The 21,690-nt window shown below is 45.5% G+C and overlaps 1 protein-coding gene across 1 annotated transcript in view; it reads right to left on the reverse strand.

The window, feature by feature from the left end:
- Window positions 1-21,690, reverse strand: part of PPFIA2 (PPFI scaffold protein A2) — a 1,928,138-nt gene that overhangs the window by 68,446 nt on the left and 1,838,002 nt on the right. The window lies entirely within an intron of this gene.

Here is a 21,690-nt window from a genome sequence, read left to right on the forward strand (position 1 = left end):
GCGGATATTTGCGAGGTTTGGAGCAGCAGTATTCCCATTGGCCGTCAGTTATCTCCCGTCCCAGTTTTGTGTTCCAGTGTGTATGGGCTGTGCTGGGGGACCCAAGGGGTTGTGTGCGTATATTATGAAAGAGCTGAGACACCAGATGTTTACCATCACTGGACCCCAGCATCTGATGTAGAGGGGGGAGGCTTGTGGGTTCGTGCGGAAAGTCTGGAATAATAGAGCGAATTCCCTGCTGCAGTAGAATGTACAGGAAAGTGTCAAGAGGCGAAGGTGGGGTTTCATGGAATATTTGGTCTAACGTGAGGAATAGGCCACCTTGAAAGACATCCCCCCAGGTAGTGATCTTGGTTCGGGCGCACAGTTGTCGAAATCTGCATTCCTGCAGCAAGGGCATTCTAGGGTGGTAAGAGAGAGGGAGCTGCTGGGAGTCCAGTAAGGGGGAGCCAAGGAGGTTAACTATGCAGTGCCATGCATCCACCGTACATGTGACAGTGGTGGGGTGTATATCACGGGTGCGTCTGGGTGTGTGTATAATTCCATCCAAGGGAATGGGATCAGCCAGCCAGTGCTCCACTGCCATCTGCAACATATAATGAGGGGGGCAAATCCAATAGTAAGCATAATGTGCCTGTGCACTAAGATAATAGACTTCAAAGTCAGGGATGTCAAAGCCGCACTGCGCGTAAGGTTTTGTGAGAGTGATCCATGTAAGCCTAGGTTGTTTGCCTCCCCAAAGCAACCGTAGCAACTCAGAATGAAGAGTCTTATAAAAATACCGCCCAGGATTATATGGTATGTTCATGAACAGGTACAGAAACTGCGGAAGCACTACCATCTTTATCAGTGAAGCGTGGCCAGCGAGTGAGAGTGGTAGGGAAATCCATCGGGTAACATTCTTAGTAAGGCGAAGTATGACCGTGCCATAGTTAAGGCGTAGCAGCTCTTCCCGATACCTTGAAAGTTGTATACCTAGGTATCGAAGGTCAGAATTGCACCAATTTAATGGGTAGTCCAGAGTGAATCTGGAGACTGCATCTGTCAGGGGAAACACCTGTGATTTCTCCCAGTTAATATGCACCCCGGACAGCCTGCCAAATACTATGAATTCTCGCAGCAGAGGATTGATGTTCTGTTCAGGGTCTCTCACATACAAAGTAATATCATCCGCGTAGAGGGATATTTGTATTTGGCTTAAATTGCAATGGAAAGCCTTGTCTTGATGAACCTGGCTTGCCTGGAGGCTAAGGGTTCTATTGCTATGGCAAATAGAAGGGGGGATAGCGGGCATCCCTACCGGGTACCGCTCAAGATAGTAAAAGGAGCTGATAATTGCCCATTAATTAACACCTTAGCCGTGGGTTGATGATACAATAAGCGTATCCAGGAAGTAAACAGGGGGGGAGCCCATCCGTTACAGCACCCCCGAAAAGGTAGTCCCACTCCACAGAATCAAATGCTTTCGAAGCATCCAGCGGGAACTAGGGGGCCACCGTCTGGAGTAGGGAAAAGAGGGTGCGAAGATTATGGGTGGTGGCGCGTCCTGAAACAAAACCCGATTGATCTGGGAGCACCAGTTTGTCGAGAAGCAGCATTAGTCGGTTAGCAATAACCTTGGCTAATATTTTGGCGTCACAGTTTATAAGTGACAACGGTCTATAGGAATTGCAGGAATCTGGAAGCTTTCCGGGCTTCAGCAGCGATGTAATAAGCGCCTCCCTCATCGATGGCGGAAGTGCGCCCACCTCCAGGGATTCCTCATAGACTTCTTTAAGCACCGTGGCCATTATGTCAATATAATTTTTGTAAAATTCGGTAGGGATGCCATCCAGGCCAGGTGTTTTGCCAGATTGCATCTTCATTATTGCCTCCCGGATTTCATCTAGTTCAAACGGAGCGCTGAGGAATTCACGGTGCACATCACTAAGCCAACCCAAAGCCATGTCTCCCAAAAAGCTATCTAGGTACAAACTACCATTCCTTTGAGTAGTGTACAATGTAGTGTAGTGGGAGGTAAATGCATTTAGGATGTCCGGAGTGTTTCGGTGTTTCGATGCTGGTTGTCCCCAGGACCCTGGATTTCTAAAATGCAATTTGCAAAGCGGGGACGTCAGATCCCCTCAGTCAAAGCCCGTCCCGGCCTCTCGCCCTCTCCATACCTGCAAACCTTCCAAAAACGCCCCCGGAAACTCGCTTCTCTCCCCCCAGCTTCCTCATACTCAGACAGCTTCACGCGGAAATCACTCTGCACTTGCCCCGTTTCCCCTGCCTCCATCCGATACTCCAGTGCCTTAAGTTCCCTCTCTAAAGATTTCAATGTGCCCTGGATATCATGGAGAACCCCAAAACTTTTAGAAATACAGAACCTTCTAATCGTGACCTTAAAGGCTTCCCAGATTATTTCTACCGACCCTTTATTCCTTATAAAGAAATCTTGTATCTCTTCTCCCAGTTCATGGTGGAAAACCGTGTCCAGTAGCGCTCTGGGTTGTAGCCGCCAGCTAGGCCTGGGTTTGTCATACCCTGGTGGGTGTAGTACAGGCGTCACTGGGCAGTGATCCAAGAGTGTTCTGGCATGGTGTGTGACGGTGCGAATGGACGGCCCCAGGCCCTAGTCCCCAGTCCCCTAGTAACCAGAAAGTAGTCTATTCTAGCCCAGGTGACAGCATGGGTCGTGAAATGTGTGCCTTCTCTTGCGTGAGGATGAGTGTGACGCCACATGTCTATCAGCTCTCCCTCTGGTAATATTCCCAGTGATGATGATGTTTTAAAAGAAGTGTTTTAATGTGAAACCATCTGAAATGTTTTGTATGTATAGCATGTTTTTTGTAACAAAATAAGTAAGAGTATATATAAAAAAGAAAAAAGAGAACAAAAGAAAGAAAAGGATAAAAATGAAATAAAGTAACAACGACTAAATATCAAATATATACAAAAAATAAATAACCTTGATCAGAATTCCATGGGTTGAGAATGATTTGTTATTATAATTTACTTGTCTAAGTTACTCATGAACTATTAGTACACATAACCCGGTGTGCACGTTCTTTTTCCAAATAATACTTTACCTTGCTAGGGTTTATCCGATTAAGCAGGGGCCCCAATTTTTCCAGAAAAATATTCCCAGTATGACCTCCTGAGTGTGAGTATAGTGGTGGGGTGCAGTATTAGACCTGTCCAATGCCGGGTTAAGGGCCACATTAAAATCACCGCCCCAAATTATGTGGGTAGAGCCTATACTCATAATCCTGCCCCATAGGGTCGTGAAGTATTCTGGGGAATCTGTGTTGGGTCCATAACAGCAAGCTAGCGTAATGGACTCCGTACCTAATCGGTTCCAAACAATCACATACCGCCCGAGGGTCCACCTCCGATCCCACCAGTGTAAAAGGAGTTTATTTTCGTACTAGTATCGCTGGAGGAGTATGAGGAGAAAAATCTACATCCCGCCCATTTACTAGCAAACGTATTGGGGAGCTTGGGATTAACATGGGTCTCTTGGAGCATGGCAATGCTTATATGATGACGATCGAGGTAGACCAATATGTGCAGCCTCTTCTGCGAATCTCCCAATCCTCTAATATTCCAAGACATGAATCGCAACTGTGATGTGTCTGTCTTTAAACCCCTAGTTCCCTATAGTGTTAGTTCCACAATAGTATGAGTATGTACTCCACTGTAAACAACCATGAACAGAACAGCAGTTGGTAATGGAAAGGTGTAAATTGCTCATAACAAACTTATCAGAAAAATTGGACCCTACTACTGAAGCATCCCCAACATGCCATGTATAGTTTCCCTCCCCCTCCTAACCGCCTACACACCGGAACTGTGCGTTCAACTGGTCTAGTCTATGAGTAGAGAAAAATTGACAGGGGGATCTCCTTTAGGGGAAACTCCGGTAGGTGGCAGGGGCAGCCTAGCGGCCTTCTTCTCCTAATAGGCCTGAGGGCGCCCGGCACCTGCCTATTCCCATTTCCCATTATATGGCACAGGTCGTCAATTCGTATGTGTCGCATGTGGAGGAAGGAACAGGTTATGTCATGTGTCCATCACATCAGATCAAAGTGAACATCCTAAAAACTCAATGGAAAGTACATGGTCATGTCACAAGACATCTCTCAATCAATGGGCGGTGTAAGCGATCGCGGTGAGCCTTCTGGTGTAGGTGCTGCAGCCTTGTGGACTTTAAGCCGTTTCAAAAAATCTTCAGCGTGTTGAGGCTTCGTGAAAAATGTTTGTTTGTCTTTAAATGTGAGTCGTAGACACGCAGGGTAGAGGAGAACATACTCTATTTGGGCCTGCCGCAACTTCTACTTCACCGGTAGGAATTTGCGTCTTTCTTCCTGCACTGTGGGAGTGAAGTCCTGATACATGGTGAAGGGTACTCCTTCGAAATGTAGTTGTTTCTTCTCCCTTGAGATCCGGAGGGCAGTATCCCTATCCCTATAATTCAGGAGGTGAGCAATGATAGGTCGGGTGTACTACCAGGCGGAGGTTTCGGTCCAAAGGAGCGGTGTGTCCTCTCTACAACAAAGTGAGGGGAAAGAAGATTCACCCCGACTACTTCCAGCAGTAACCATTCTATGTATTCCTCCATTTTGCCCATGTTCGTGCTCTCAGGAATGCCCATAACGCGGATGTTATTCCTACGACTCCTCGCTTCAATTTCCTCGTTCTTGGCAGCGATAAGCTTGAGCAGTTTGTCCATTTGTGAAACTGAATTCTGGGTGCGAGTCGCAGCATCCTCAACATCTGATATGCGTTGTTCTGCCTCCTTGACCGTCAATCTTATGGGCTATTGCATCCATGCGTGTAGTGTGCGTGTCTATTTTAACTGCCAGTCCTGCGAATCCCTGTCGGACTTCCTGCAGAAGTGCTTTCATGTCTTCAATCTGTGCAGGTTGCATATCTGGCTGTGATGCATCAGCTCCCCCCTCCACTTCCGAAGTCTGCTGCCGGGTACTTTTCTTGGCATCAAAGGTGATGCGTGGTTGACGTGTGTCAGGCTTCACCATATTAGGCACTCAGTATCTTGGTTTAAGCAGTATGAGCCCCGAAGGGGGGGAGGGGGGCTGGAAGGACCAAGACAGTGATGTTGCTTGTCTAATCTCCCAGTGTGGGAGGTTTCTGTGCAGGTTGTCCCAGGGCAGCCCCCAGGCAGCAGCAGGACCCTTCACGCAGCTACCAAGCGGTGCCACGGGGACAGGATGCGCCGCAGCGTAACAGTGGATGTACTCGCCCAGGTCTCTTGTCCTCTACCTGCGCGTCCCTACTATTCTTGATGCCTGTAACTTCATAGGATAGCCTTTTCCGCCTTTTTAACGTTATGAGCTGTCACTGCACTCTTCTACTCTGTGCCCATGCCATCAGGTATGTCAGTATTGACTCTGCAGTGCAGCGCTGTTGGTAATTGACTGTAGTCACGAGGGGAATAGCGCCACACCTTCTTCCCAGCCGCGCCGTCTGGATGTGTCACCTCTGGCGCCTCCTGTAGCTGGACAGCCGCCCCCTGGTCAATCCTGCCGTAGCGCACCCAAGTGTCCGCGTAAATCGTGGAACAAAGTTTTGCCGCCGTCAGATGAGGCAGTAGCGTGTACTGAGGGTTGATTAAAAGTCGCTCGCGGGTGGAGCAACCTCGCGGCACATTGCAATAACCACAGAGCCGCCCGCTAGTGCCCCCGCCTGTGCCGCGTATGGCCGATCCGCCACCCGTGCTGCCTGCGTGCACAGCAAAGACTCACCGCTTCTCAGCGCTCACTTGGCGTTCATGCAGCGCTTCCACCTCTCCCGCCGCTCGGCTCTGTGCCCCCAGGCTGTCAGGATACTGAAAAGATATGCCCAAAAGAAATGCAGAAAAAAGCAATAGGGGTGAAGAAAGAAGCAAGAGGGGTACAGAAAGAGACAAGAAGTGCTGAACGAGGCAAGAGAAGTGCAGAAAGAGGAAAAAAGATGCTAAAAGAGAAAGAAGGGTGCAGAAAGAAGCAAGAAAAGTGCAGAAAGAAGCAAGAGAAGTGCATAAAGAAGTAAGAGAGGTGCAGAAAGAGAGTGATGTGTAGAAAGAAGAGAGTATTGTGCAGAAAGAGGCAAGAGAGGTGCAGAAAGAGGCAAGAGACGTGCAGAATGAGGCAAGAGAGAAGCAGTGCTCCTGCTATAGCAAAAACTAATGTCCCGGGGTGGGCACCCAGGGACATTGCTTGAGCCGGCCCTTGGGGCTAATGGTCCCCAGGGCAATGGGGGGGCTCCTGGAGGGGGGCCGTTTGGCCACCCTCCCATTTTTGTAATAGCCCCGGGGAGGTGGTGGCCTCGGGCCGGGGGTACCCAACAGACACCCGCATTTCATTAATTTGTGCTCTGGGGAGGTGGTGGTCTCTGGGGTATTGTGAGGCGCTCAAGACCCCCCACTTTTTAAATTTTTGCCCTGGGGAGGTGGCAGTCCCCAGAGCTGCTGGGGGTGACCCCCCACATTTAATAAAATAAACCCCGGAAGGGGTTGGTCCCCGGGGCAGTGTGGGGAGGCAGGAGCCCCCCCACACTTCATTTAAAAATCAAAGCCCAGGGGAGCTGGTGGTCCCCAGGGCTATGGGGGGCCACGTGCCCCCGCATTTAAATGAGTATCTCCCTGGAGTAGTGGCAGTCCCCAGGGCAACAGGGGCCCCCGCGGTACCCTGCACAATAATTTTCATTACCCCCTGGACCTTGCCCACCCAGGGGCTTAATAGAAACGAAGCATGAGAGAGTGCTTCATTTTTGGGGGAGAAGGCGGGATTTGTGCACCCAGCGAATCCCAACGAAAGTGCTTTTTTTGGCCCTCGGGGTCCCTGTGGGACCCCCTGAGCAGGCCTCGGGGGCCAGGGTGTTTATACCCTGCCCCCTTTTCTTGTATTTTTATCATTTTTGCTACCAACACTTCCTGGTTTGAAGTGTTTACAGCCTATCAGATCTCAGGCTCGAGATCGGGAGGGTTCGCGGATCCTTCGCGTCCATGCATGGATATCTGTAAATGTTTAAATTTCGTAGGAACTTCTTAACGGATTTACATCATTTAACAAACAGAATGCTTTCTTAACCAAGAGCTACCTTTTTGCCAAATTTGGTGTAATTCCTTCTGCAGTTCAGGCTGGAGCCTTGTCTAAAGTTTCCGATGGAAATGAACATGGAGAAAACATGTTGTGGGAACCCCCCTTTTTTCTCAGCCCCCGCTTGACGATTCACCCCTACGGTTTCAAGACAGGACTTGACCTGAGCGGCCCCATTAGTTTTGAAAATACGTGAAGATTCGTCAAAGGGCGCCAAAGATATTGGCAAAAGAAAAGTAAAGTGCTTTTCCTACGGAAACTAGGTACTAACTATAACTACCTACTGGTGACTGCCAGAGTAGGTAATATATATATATATATATATATTCACTAAAAAAAAACATAGGTTTTAGGCCTTATATAGTTAGGAATTAACATATAAAAAACTATTGAAATTCCTCCTATATAGTTAGCTGGACATTTTATTGATATAAAACCAATGAAATTCGACATATAGTTAGGTCCACTAACTATATATTTCGAGCAATCCGCAATCCAATGCTGATGATGTCACATATTACATCATTCATGACATCACTGATGACATCACTGATGACAGCTCATTTAACATCAATAATTACACCACTAATGATATACTTCATGTGATAATACAATGCACCTCCTTACACTCTAATACACCTAGTGTAAAATACAAAGTATCATTTTTAAAACTATTGACACACCAATACCATTTACTACATACCCACTAACTAATTCCTACGTCTACATGCACATTCATTCATTCACCCATAAGGTCATTCGTACATACTGTCACTCATCATTGCAACACTATCATATGCACTCATACACCTATGCAGACACTCACACACTGCCACTCATCCATGGAGTTACTCACACACCTACTCAGGCCTGTAAAGAATCAATCACACTTTGATTTCTTGATCTATACAGTTAAACACAGAACAGCTTACATTTTCACAGATATACAAACATATACTTACTCACTTATACAATCAAATCCTTCATCCATACTCTTATACATCCTCTCATTCTTCAATATGTAAAACATATTTAAACTTTACAAAAACACACAGACACTGGATGATGTCATCAGTGATGTCATCAGTGATGTCACTGACCATGTCATGAATGATGTAATATGTGACATCATCAGCATTGGATTGCGGATGCGCGAAATATATAGTTAGTGTCATCCATACTCTTATACATTCTCTCATTCTTCAATATGTAAAACATATTTAAACTTTACAAAAACACACAGACACTGGATGATGTCATCAGTGATGTCATCAGTGATGTCACTGACCATGTCATGTATGATGTAATATGTGACATCAACAGTATTGGATTGCGGATGCCCGAAATATATAGTTAGTGGACCTAACTATATGTCGAATTTCATTGGTTTTATATCAATAAAATGTCCAGCTAACTATATAGGAGGAATTTCAATGGTTTTTTATATGTTAATTCCTAACTATATAAGGCCTAAAACCTATGTTTTTTTTTTAGTGAATTTCAATGGTTTTTTAAAGGCTAATTCCTAACTATATATAGTGTATAACCTTTGGTTTTTTCAGTGAATTTCATTGGTTTTTTAAATGCTAATATATATATATATAGGAGGAATTTCAATTGTTTTTTTATATGTTAATTCCTAACTATATAAGGCCTAAAACCTATGTTTTTTTTAGTGAATTTCATTGGTTTTTTAAAGGCTAATTCCTAACTATATATAGTATATAACCTTTGGTTTTTTCAGTGAATATATATATATATATATATATATATATTTATATATATATATATATATATATATATATTTTTTTTTTTTTCATTGGTTTTTTAAAGGCTAATTCCTAACTATATATAATGTATAACCTATGGTTTTTTCAGTGAATTTCATTGGTTTTTTAAAGGCTAATCCCTAACTATATATAGTGTATAACCTATGGTTTTTTCAGTGAATATATATATATATCCAGTAAGTGGAGTGGGAGATCACTTAAGCATTGATTGTACTGGTCAGCATACTCCCTAGAAAGAGAAACAGAATGTGCATTATCAAAATCATAAGCACATACTCACAACATATACACGGATCCAGTAAAGTTCATATTATGATTCAGAACAGCACGATACTAGGTTAGATACTATTTCCATATCACACACTCTGCTCTAACTTGATCCTCCACAGGAGCCTTATAATTTCTTTCGGTAAAGCTTGTTACCTAATAATAAGTGCTATTCCACATTAGGGCTTTCATGTGACCCATCTGTTCCCTATCATTCTTTCTGAAGGAGTCCAGCAGTCTCCTTTCCCTCCTATGACTTTCTGTTGTAGTCTTTACCGGCCTTACAGTATCTTGCCCCACAGCCTGTGCTCGACGTCAGCTCCCGGACCCCCTGCTCATACTGACTCTGTGCTCCACCACCAGCTTATTCACCAGTTTCCTTTTCAACAGAGTGATGCATTTGTCTGAGAGTCCGCATTCCATTGATGCAGGGTGAGAACCTCCTGTTGCCTACCCCAGCACGGTCCAAATCTTTTTTTTAATTTTTTTTATCCCTGTGCCGATGTAAATCTTGGTTTATGTGCAGGTGACTAGTGGGAGCTCCGGAATGTACCCACTTGATCATATATTGCCAGTGCTCCTATCACATTTCCCATGTAGGCTATATTCAGTGCTGGGAATTTTAACGAGAACACTGGCAAACTCAGTAGGTCTGTCTTGCCTTTTGTGTTATAAGGGGCCTAAATAGTGCAGATGGTGAAGGGAAAGCTGTGAGCAAGAAAAAGGTCGGGCAGAGAGTGGCACAGCCAGGAAGACACGGATCAGTGCAGGTTGGGCGAGATGCGGACAGGGTGAGTTACAGGCACGGAAAGATGCAGACAGAGAGCGTGGAGAGGAAGAGGCGTGAGTAGGGAAAGGTGCGTGCAGGGTGCCTGCTGGGAAATGTATGAGCAGGGAGAGGGTGCAGGGAAAGTGATATTTAGGGAGAGGGCGGGTCGGGGGACTTACGGCTTGAGAGAGAGGCAGCTTTAGTGTGCGGTGGGAAATACGTGGCCAGGGAAAGGTTTGGGCATGGAGAGGTATGACGCAGGAGAGGTATGAGCTGGGAGAGGTATAGGCAGGGAAAGGTATGAGCCTGGAGAGGCATAACGCAGGAGAGATATAAGGAGGGGAGGTATAGGCAGTTAGAAATACAGGCAGAGAGAGAGGTGCCAGCAGGAAGCGTAATGGGCGGAGAGAGAGGTGTATGCAAGTAGACGTACGAGGAAGAGGTACAAGCAGGGAGGAGTGGAGGCTGGGAGAGGTGCAGGCATGGGGAAATAGTAGCAGGGATAGGAGAAGAGGTTCAGACACGGAACGGCATGGACAGTGACAGGTAGGTGCTTTCAAATGCTCTACAATTCCACTGTACGTGCCTTGCTGCAGTTTTGCTTTTAGTAGCAAAACCTCGCCCTGGCAGTAGCACTGAAAAGCTCCGTATCTCTGCTCCGCTCTGCTCTTCTAGCGGTAATCAGTTATGGTGCAGGCGGGGGCTCAGCACACGGGAGCCCCGCACAAGTACTGCACCAGCCCGCATCATTAACCGGTCTCCCCCTTGGCACGGGAGATCGGTCCGGACATCAAAGGCTTCCCCCAGGCAGGGGGAAGCGGAAACCACGTCCTCCCAGCCCCGCCTACAACCAGGCGGCGGCCATTTTAAGGCGGCTCGGGCCGTGGCGGTGATCTCGGCAGTAAAACGAGGGGTGAGCACCCTCGAAATTAAAATAACACACAACAAAATATAAGGCAGAAGCCCCCAAGCCCCCCCCCCAAAAAAAAAATCTGAAAATTCGCGGGAAGCGGAAACCACGTCCTCCCAGCCCCGCCTACAACCAGGCGGCGGCGGCGGCCATTTTAAGGCGGCTCGGGCCGCGGCGGTGATCTCGGCAGTAAAACGAGGGGTGAGCACCCTCGAAATTAAAATAAAACACGACAAAATATAAGGCAGAAGCCCCCCAAGTCCCCCCCCCCCCCCCCCCCAAAAAATCTGAAAATTCGCGGGGGTGCGCGCACGCGTGCGCGCTTATAGATATATAATTGATTTCTCTTCTAATTTTCTCAGGAACCACTGGAGGGATTTACACTATTTTACCAAAAGCGTGATCTGCATACCAGACACTACCATTTTGACAAGTTTGGTGTAATTCCCTTCAGCGGTTCAAGCTGTAGCTGAGTCTAAAGGTCCTATGGAAATTAACATGGGGAAAACACGTTTTGGGACCGCCCTTTTTTCTCAGCCCCCACTTGACGAATCCCCCCCAAATTTTCGGGGAAGGAGCGGAGCGGAGCGAGCCATCTTCTTTGAGAAATTTGCGAAGATTCATCAACCAGGGCCAAAGTTATTCCCAATAGAATGTTGGGGATTTCCTATGGTAAACAATTCAAACTATATATACCTACTGGCGACCGCCAGTAGGTAATATATATATATATTAACTACTGGCGTCTCGCCAGTAGGTATATATAGTTAGGATTTTTTGTCTATGGGACTTTTGAAAATTCTATGTCTAATAACTTTGGCGTTTGTGGACGGAATCGGCTGAAATTTTCAGGAAAATGGCACATTTTGTTTCTGAGCAGCCCCTGACAATTTGGGGGGGTTTCGTCAAGGGGGGGCCGAGAAAAAAGGGGGGTCCCAAAACGCGTTTTTCCCAAGTTAATTTCCATAGGGCCTTTGGCCTCACTTTTAGCTCGAACGGCTGAATGGATTTGCACGAAACTTGGCAAAATTGTAGGGACTGTTAGCCCGATGTGCCTTTGCTAGGTCTCAATATATGTGCTCCAGTGGATTTTGAGAAATTAACGTTCAAAACAAGATATATATCTGTAACAGCGCTCCGGGCTGCGCTCCGGTCCACTTACTTTTCGCGAAACGGAACTTTGCGATGCGAAGCTGATTGGCTCCCCGGTGTCTGTCAACATTCTAAACAGTCCTGAGCGGCCGCCATCTTATCTCTCGGTAGGATCGAGAGATAAGAAGAGGTGAAAAACGAAGGGGGAATTTAATGAAAGGGGGCAAGGTATACCCCTCTTGACCCCCTAGGAATGTTGTTGGGGTTATTAAAGGGTCCCGTGGGGAAAAAAATAAAATAATTTTCACGGTAGAAGCGCTTCACGGGCCGCGAACTGGGCCGCAAACTGGTAGCGAAACGGGAATTCGCCATTTTGTGCTTCGTTTTAATTAAATTACTAGGTATAAGGGGGTGCGGGAGACGTATCCTAATCCCTTATGTTTTCTGAGGGTGGCTGAGGAGGCTCATATATGTTGATACATGCCTTCCAGCGGCTGTGCGTGAGCTTTTTTTTTTTTTTGCTGCGTGACGTCTGTTAACGTTCGATTTGATAGAAATCAGGAAGTGTTGACCGCCAATTTGTCAGTGCGATAAAATATTTTGTTATAAATGAATCCTTATTGATAAACATTGTCTGCGCCATCTTGCCTTTTTTCCAATGCCACAATTTTGTCGTGCACGGCAGCCATTTTAGATGCCAGGCCGGTCCCAGGCTATCACCTAGCCCTGCGGATGTAGTTTATGTCCCCAGCTGTAGAGAATCCAGACATGCCAACCCTCCCGATTCAGGCGTGAGACTACTGATTTCAGTGCTAGTCTCCCGCCTCCCGATTTCTGCAAGCAAAAACCCGGGGGCATATTACCAACAACTAGCGATATTTTTTGTCTCTAACTTGTTTAGAGACAAAAATTATCGCCGCACATCGGCGATTTTTATCGCAGATTAACCTTGCTATTAGCAAGGTTTATCGCAAATGCGATAAAAAACGGCCGCAATGCATGAATATCGCTGAAAAGTCCGCGCTATTCATGCATTATCGAGCAAATGCTCTTAGCCATGTTATCCACCTCCCATTGGATAACATGGCTAAGAACTGCTCAGGGCAGGTGTTAGCTTTTTGAGATATTCGCGCTTAGCGCGAATATCTCCAAAAGTTGGTAATAGGAGATAGCGATGTTAGGGACTGTTTCCAGTCGCTAACATCTTGGCACGCCCACTTTGCATGTCATTAGTGATAAATATCACTGACATGCAAAGCGGGGCCCAAGATGGTCGCTATCTCCTTTTAGCTGTCACTAACTGGTGTTAGCGACAGCTTGGTAATAGGGAGATAATTTTATCTCCGCTTTCTTGGCTTTTAAAGCCAAAAAAGCGGAGATAAACCCCCTTGATAATATGCCCCACGATTCCTCGGGGGTTTCAGCTGACAAGGCTTGGTATTGTGTTACGTGGTAATTCTTCCAGGAAACGTCAGAGGGTCGATGCAGGGGTTCTAGAAGGGGTGATAAACCATTTAAGCCTCATGAACAAGCGCATGGTCTTTTAAAGATCTGTGAAGTACTCGGGGCGGCGGTGTGTGTGTGTCCTCTTTCAGGAGTGGGCGGGGGCGGGGGGGCACTGCCAGCAACTTGCCAGGCCAGGCAGTGTTCAACACTTGCATCACCCTTTCTCTGCCTGCTATTGCGCTCCATGCTTCGGAAAGGTAAGAAAAAGAACGTGCATTTGAGTTTGAAATGTCCGATCCTGTAGCAGTACACTTGCAAAGCCCACACATGACAATAACCCGATTCAAGGCCCCATTCACCCGATTTTTTAAAAATATATAGCACTCCAACAAAGTAGGATTATAAAACTTTATTAACTTTTAAATATAACGAACGGAACAAAAACTGTAACAAACATTTAAACATTTTTGACAAAAAAAAGCAACAATGGTCAGAAGCTGTCTTTTGTGCGAATAGTCCCAAGGCAGCACAACGTGCTGAGTTCTGGACGGCACCCAGGTGATGTCACCTGGGTGCCGCACTGGTTTTTGGGATCCTACAATGCAGCTCAGAAAAACAGCGTGGCGCATCCCGGGTGGTGCGGGGGGAGGCCTCGTCAGTAGCGGTCTGTTGTGCGAATAGTCCCAAGGCAGCAGAACGCGCTGAGATGTGGATGGCACCCAGGTGATGTCCAGTAAACTGCCGCACTGGTTTTGGTATCCTACAATGCTGCTCCGAAAATTGGCGTGGGGCGGCCCGGGGGGGGGGGGGGCGTGGGGGAGGCGGCGTGAACGGGCCTCCCCAGGTGGCGGCCATCCAGCTGAGTTGCGCCCGCTCTTGCGGCTACAGCGTCTCGCTCACCATGTAGTTGAGTTGCTCCCACTCTTGCAGTGCAGCGATAGGCGGCTGCCACAGGACTCTTAAAATGGCGGCCGGCTCTTCGGTTTTGGGCCTGGTCCACTAAAATGGCCCTGGGACACCTTGGAACTCGGACGCTTGCCTGCTAGGGCTTGGGCTCCATTCTCGAAAGCATCCCCTCAGCCGTGAAGATTCTACAAAAGTCTTGGGGGCCCTCGACTCCTGCAGGCTTCCGGTGGGGAGCGGCTGCCATGATTGCTCGCGGAATGACCACGTCGGAGCCACGAGATGGTGGTGCTCTCATGCTGACGCCAGCTTCAGTCTGAATCATCCAGAAACAAGGTGGGGCTTTCATCGTTTGGGAAAAAAAAATGTTCTAAACCAATGAAAAGTGTTATTTTTAGGTCATATGACCAAGCCTTCCATCTTTAGGAAACCAAAAGTAAAATGAACCAATGAAAAGTTTTATAAACAAGTCACATGACCTGTTATGCGGCATAGGGCTACAAAAAGCGTAGAAAATCCGTTGGCACGTGAGGCGGCGTCAGTAGCGGACCGATGTGCGAATAGGCCGAAGGCAGCACAACGCGCCGAGATCCGGATGGCACCGAGGTGGTGTCCAGCAAATTGCCGTACTGGTGTGGCCATCCTACAATGCTGCGCCGAAAGACGGCGTGTCCAGCTGAGTTTCGGTCACTCTTGCGGTACAGTGACTCGAACGCGCCGAGATCCGGATGGCACCGAGGTGGTGTCCAGCAAGTTGCCGCACTGGTGTGGCCATCCTACAATGCTGCGCCGAAAGTCGGCGTGGGGTGCCCCGTTGGCTTATGAGGTGATGTCAGTAGTGGACCGATGTGTGAATAGGTCGGAACCAGCACAAGGCGCCAAGATCCGAATGGCAAGTCCTGGATGTTGAGTGCCATAGTTGAGAGTTCTGAGCAGTGCTTGTAAGACTATCTGAAGCTTATTTGCACCTGCTGCAGGTTCACTATTGCCCGAGGTGGTGTCCAGCAAATTGCCGCACTGGTGTGGCCATCCTACAATGCTGCGCCGAAAGACGGCGTGTTCAGCTGAGTTCCGGTCACTCTTGCGGTACAGTGACTCGAACTCGCCGAGATCAGGATGGCACCGAGGTTGTGTCCAGCAAGTTGCCGCACTGGTGTGGCCATCCTACAATGCTGCGCCGAAAGTCGGTGTGGGGTGCCCCGTTGGCTTATGAGGTGATGTCAGTAGTGGACCGATGTGTGAATAGGTCGGAACCAGCACAAGGCGCCAAGATCCGGATGGCAAGTCCTGGATGTTGAGTGCCATCGTTGAGAGTTCTGAGCAGTGCTTGTAAGACTGTCTGAAGCTTATTTGCACCTGCTGCAGCTTCACTATTGCCCTGGTGTGGCCAAAGATCGCCCATGACATAGGCGGCCGGCTCCCGAGGTCCGGCGGAACTTTTTTCCTTTTCCTTTCTGCTTCTTGTCCCACAATCCGTTTCACCTGAAGACACGACCAGGTCCCTGAATGTGTGCAGGGGGACACTATTGATTGAATGAAAATGGCGGCTTGACACAAAGCTGACTCAAGCGTTGCTGTTGATGCTATACAGACAAAAATTGGTTTTCAGTTTGTACATTCTTCAGGATTTTTTTTTCCATCCAAGGCTGATTGAGAGTTTGTAGAAAAATGGCTTCAGATTTTCCACATATTACTCTTCAACATTCTTCCTAAATGTAACAATGTGAGACTCACTAGGAGAACGGCTGTTTATCTTTCCTTTCAAAATGCTGCCAACAATATTTTCTGAATGGAAGACACCATCTTGTAGCATAAAGGGCCGAAAGGGGTTCTGGTCTGGCCGATGGTTGGTGGAGACATTTTGACTATATCTTGGACCTGCCCGGCCTCGCCCAAAATGGCGCCGGTATAAATGGGACTCGTAACTCCTTGTTGTGTACTGGTTGAACAACCTTGATATCACGAGATATGAATGCAGTTTTGATGCTCATGGCGGGCGGGGACGAGAATTGATTGAATATTTCGACATCCCTATTGATATTAAGTTCTGATGTGTTATTGATTACTGTACTATTGAAAGTTCGAATTAACGTCACCCATGGTACTTGCACGCAAATGTATATCTAGATAACTTTTTTGTAAGTGGCCCTGTCGTATTTTAATTACAAAATGTACGTCCACCGATTCCGCAACTGTTAGACACCTTAGTTCTTGCAACCTAATGGCTCGCTCGTTACGTTCCTCTATAATGTAAATGTCTCCTCATCATATACGATTTCAGTTTGCTCCGTGGCCGGCCCACGTGGTTATAAGCCCGTATTTGTATACTGACATTTTCACAATAAAGGTTTTTAAAACAAAACATGGTAGTAGTATTTACATTGGTAAAGTTTTTACTTTTAGTCACTGTTTTCGAATCAGTAAAAGGCAAGTGAAATAAAGCAGTCCAATTACATGACGGATAAAAGGTATAATATGTAGGAACGCAGTAAAGATAAATGGTCAAGGGCAGTTGTGTTTTCCACTCCTGCAACATAAAGTGATCGATAAGAATCTGATAATCAGGCGTATCGGCGACTAAGACAGCAGGCCGAGTCTCTTTTACTCAACGGCTCCGTCATGGAACGAAGAAACGCCCTTTTTCTCGAAAAAGGAATATATTTTACTTGCAGGACAATTGTACATTTTCCGGGAAAGTACATCAGCCTGGAATATTATAACATATATGTTTAAAAAAAAATAATGTTCGAAACCAATAAAAAGCGTAATTTTGAGGTCATATGACCAAGCTTTTCATCATTAAAATAACAAAAGTAAAATGAACCAATGAAAAGTTTTATTAACAAGTCACATGACCTGTTATGCTTACGTTACGCGCTGCGCGCCGCGCCCCGGATCACTTCCGGGTGCGCTAACGCGGCGTGTCATATAACGCATTACGCGACAACGTAGGTCAAGAATATAGTCAAAATGTCTCCACCAACCAGCGTTCGGAACACAACCCCTTTCAGCAGTCCAAAAAGTTCTGTAAAATGACAACAGAGGGGACAGGCAACAAGAACCATCAGTCAAAGAGGGGAGGGCAAGTTCTTCTCTACCGGGTCATGTTGGGGCGCTACCGGAACTGATCGAATTGGTAGTCTACAGTGTTTCTGGATGTTTCAGACTAAAGCTGGCGTCAGCATGAGAGCACTACCATCTCGTAGCTCCGTCGTGGCCATTCCACGAGCAGACATGGCAGCCGCTCCCCACCAGAAGCCTGCGGGAGTCGGGGGCCCCCAAGACTTTTGTAGAATCTTCACGGCTGAGGGGACGCTTTCGAGAATGGGACCCAAGCCCTATCAGGGAAGCGTCCGAGTTCCAAGGTGTCCCAGGGCCATTTTAGTGGACCACGCCCAAATCTGAAGAGCCGGCCGCCATTTTGAGAGTCCTGTGGCAGTCGGCTATCGTTGCATCGCAAGAGCGGGAGCAACTCAACTACATGGTGAGCGAGACGCTGTAGTCGCAAGAGCGGGCGGTAAACAGCTGAATGGCGGAAGAGGCACAGTGTAGCAAAAGCGGGCGGTATGGCAACTAAAACGGTAAAGGGGCGCCCCACTACAGCGTGTCTTCAGGTCAAACGGATTGTGGGACAAGGTCCAGAATAGAAGAGTCATCAAAAGGCAAAAAGTTCCGCCGGACCCCGGGAGCCGACCGCCTATGTCGGGGGCGATCTCAGGCTAAACCGGTGCTATAAGACTTGGGGAGGGGGTCGGAGCCAAGCGTCTTCTCCGAGTCCGTGCCATCACACCGCCCCTTGGGGGCCTCCGTCAAGCGGTTTAGGGAGGTACCATATCACATTGTTTTCAAATGCAGTCAGGTCCACAAACGACACTCACTTACTTTGAGAATAGTGAAGCTGCAGTAGGTGGAAATAAGCTTCAGACAGTGTTACATGCGCTGCTCAGAACTCTGAACTATGGCACCCAACATCCAGAACTTATGCCATTTGAGAATGGCAGTGACATTGAAGCAACTCAGGGACCAAAACCATTAACGTACTTTCACGTATGAAAATCTTACTTGGGGAAGGGGCAGGAGCGAAGCGCCCCCTCCCAGTCCGCGCCACCACACCGTATGTTGAAAATCTGAAGCCATCGTTCTACAAACTCAACCAACCTTGGATGGAAAAATCTAGGAAAATGTACAAACTGAAAACCAGTTTTGGTCTGCATAGCATCAGTAGCAACGCTTGCTATCAGAGTGCATGAGTTTCATGCTCGATCGATTGAGCTAGCCGGATCGGGCAATAAAAAGTATAAAATAGTTATGTAAATAGTTATTTAATAAAATGTTTTACCCTGTTTCTTTGCTGGTGTGTTGTCTATATTTTTAATATTTGCATAGGGTTTGTTGTTATTTTGGGCGGGGTGGGTGACGGAGCCGAGCTGTCTTGCAGCCCTCATGGTGTGGAGCTCAGTTCATCTCACTATTTTCGTATTTCTCATGAAGGGTTGTTCCTAATGTTTCTATTTTAGCGACGTCAAAAAGAGATCCAATTAGTGGCCTACTGATTTTGCTCGATTACTTTTATTTTTTTACACGATTTTTCAGTATCTGCAAAGACTAAACAGAGTATTGCGACTTTGTGCTTGTTTGTAAATAGAGAATGAACCAAAGAGAACCAATTCTAAAACAGTAAATGCTTGGATAACAATCAATCAAATGGAGGGACAAGCAGGCACGACGGATTACAACGGGGTTAAAGGTCTGCGTTAACTACCCTTCACTATCTGCAAAAAGAGAGTACTACTAAGAGTAAAGAGGGGAGGGGGGGGGCAGCGTTCAAAGCACACCAGCGTGCATAAACACGAAAACGTTTTTACCTATCACGTACTTGACATTTGACAGCTTTTGATATTTGCTATTAAAAAACCATTGAAATTCACAGAAAAAACCATAGGTTATAGTCCATATATAGTTAGGAATTTGCATTTACAAAACCTTGAAAATTCACTGAAAAAACCATTGGTTATAGACCATATATAGTTAGGGATTAGCCTTTTCAAAACCTTATTTTACTCGCATAAAACCATTGAAATTCCATATATAGTTAGTTGCACTAACTATATATCGCGGACCCGCAATCCACGGCTAATGATGTCACATATTACATCATTCATGACATGGTCAGTGACATCACTGATGACATCTCAAATGACATCACTGATGACATCACTGATGACATCTCAAATGACATCACTGATGACATCACTGACATCTCATTTGACATTATTGATCACATCACTGATGATATCATTTATGTGATAATACAATGAACATCTTCAAACTGTAATATAACCTTAGATACACTCAGTGTAAACAGACACTCACAGACTGTCACACATCCATGGAGTTACTCACACACCTAGTCAGTCATGCAAAGAATCAATCACACCTCCATTTCCTCAACTATACAGTTATACACACCTTACTTATTCAAACATATACTAACACATATTAACTCTCTTATACAATCCCTGATACAAGATCACAATGATCCATACAGCCACTCTCACATTAAGTGTCTCTTATGTTCAGTTATTTATATATGTCAATTCTCACATGGACTGTGTTTTACATATGTACTTACTTTGACATGTAGCACTGAGATATCCATTCACTAACCAATACACTCATGCACACAGTCAACCGCCCATACAGCTGTTTCTACATGCACTTTTGAACCCATACACCTAGGGAATTAACTGTTCACACATCTATGCACAGAGGCATACAGCTCCCAGCCACCCACACACATACTCAGTCTCCCATACAAATACTTGGGCAACCATTCAATAACCCATATAGTTACTCATATAGCTACTGATTTAAACATGCAGCAGTTTACAGAACAACATATATAATGATTGCCAAATTAAGACACTTTAATCACTAACCCATACACTCAGTGAGACACATTTAATCATTCTCTCATACAGTCAGTCATGCACCTACTAAATCCTTCATCCAGACACTTATACATCCACTCATTCTTCAATATGTAAGACATATTTTAACTTTACAGAAACATACAGTCACTGGGTGTTGTCATCAGTGATGTCATTTGAGATGTCATCAGTGATGTGATCAGTGATGTCACTGACCATGTCATGAATGATGTAATATGTGACATCATTAGCAGTGGATTGCGGGTCCGCGATATATAGTTAGTGCAACTAACTATATATGGAATTTAAATGGTTTTATGCGAGTAAAATAAGGTTTTGAAAAGGCTAATCCCTAACTATATATGGTCTATAACCAATGGTTTTTTCAGTGAATATATATATATATTACCTACCCTGGCAGTCACCAGTAGGTAGTTATAGTTAGTACCTAGTTTCCGTAGGAAAAGCACTTTACTTTTCTGTGTATATACACACACACGCACCACCCACACTTATTGGAGGAATTAAAATATATACATATATTTTTCAAAAAACATTAATAAAAATGTTATATACATATATGTATAATTTTATCATTATACTCATATCTGTCACAATGTATAAATATGATTATAGTAATTGTATCTATAAGTGATTCACTATTGAAATACTGCTGGAGAAACAGAAAACAAGAAGAAAAAAAATTATAAAAAAAATCTTTACAGCAAAAAACGCAAGCTTGAGTTTGTAAATAGTTATCCATGCATGTACATATGGGACTTTATCCAGTACAGTTTTATATCTCGTGATTGTTTGCCATATGTGTATCATGTTAAAGTCTCTATGTTTGAATACCTCTTTTGTGTGGTCATGGACCTAGATATCTATATATTTTCCTGTAACTGAGAAGAATAAAAACTATAATCTGAGAAGAATAAAAACTATAATCTCCCCAAACCTCATCAAAAGTATGATTCATCCTATTTCGCTTCCAAGATATCCACCACCTCCACTCTTGGTGCCAAATCTCTTTTACTGCTATGAATTCCAAAACAACTGTTTTCAAACTCTTACCTCTCTATTCACCCTTTGTCCTGTTCATCAAACTAACAGGCTCTCTGACTCATCCGAAACCTCTTTTACTACTATAAACTCCCAAATAATTATTTCTATACTCCTCCTTCATCTATCCATCCGCTATCCTATTCATCCAACTCAGAGACTCACATCTCTACCACTCCCAACACTTCCTATAACAATTTATATTTCCCCCTACTAATCCACCACTAATCCACAGTTGGGTTATGGAGTAGCGTGCTACTTGCTGAAAAAGCACTTCAACGCCTCATCAAGGGTAGTAAGCGCTTTATGAATACAATGACAATAGTTGTAACACAACAATTCAATTTGGTCAAACAAAACCGCAGTAGAATTTCACTCTTCCAAGAAAAAAAAGTTTCTCAGTAGTTTATTGTTTTAGTAAGTCAAGGATCCAATTTGC

This window comes from Lissotriton vulgaris, chromosome 1_1, assembly GCF_964263255.1.
Source record: "Lissotriton vulgaris chromosome 1_1, aLisVul1.2, whole genome shotgun sequence".
NCBI lineage: Eukaryota > Metazoa > Chordata > Amphibia > Caudata > Salamandridae > Lissotriton > Lissotriton vulgaris.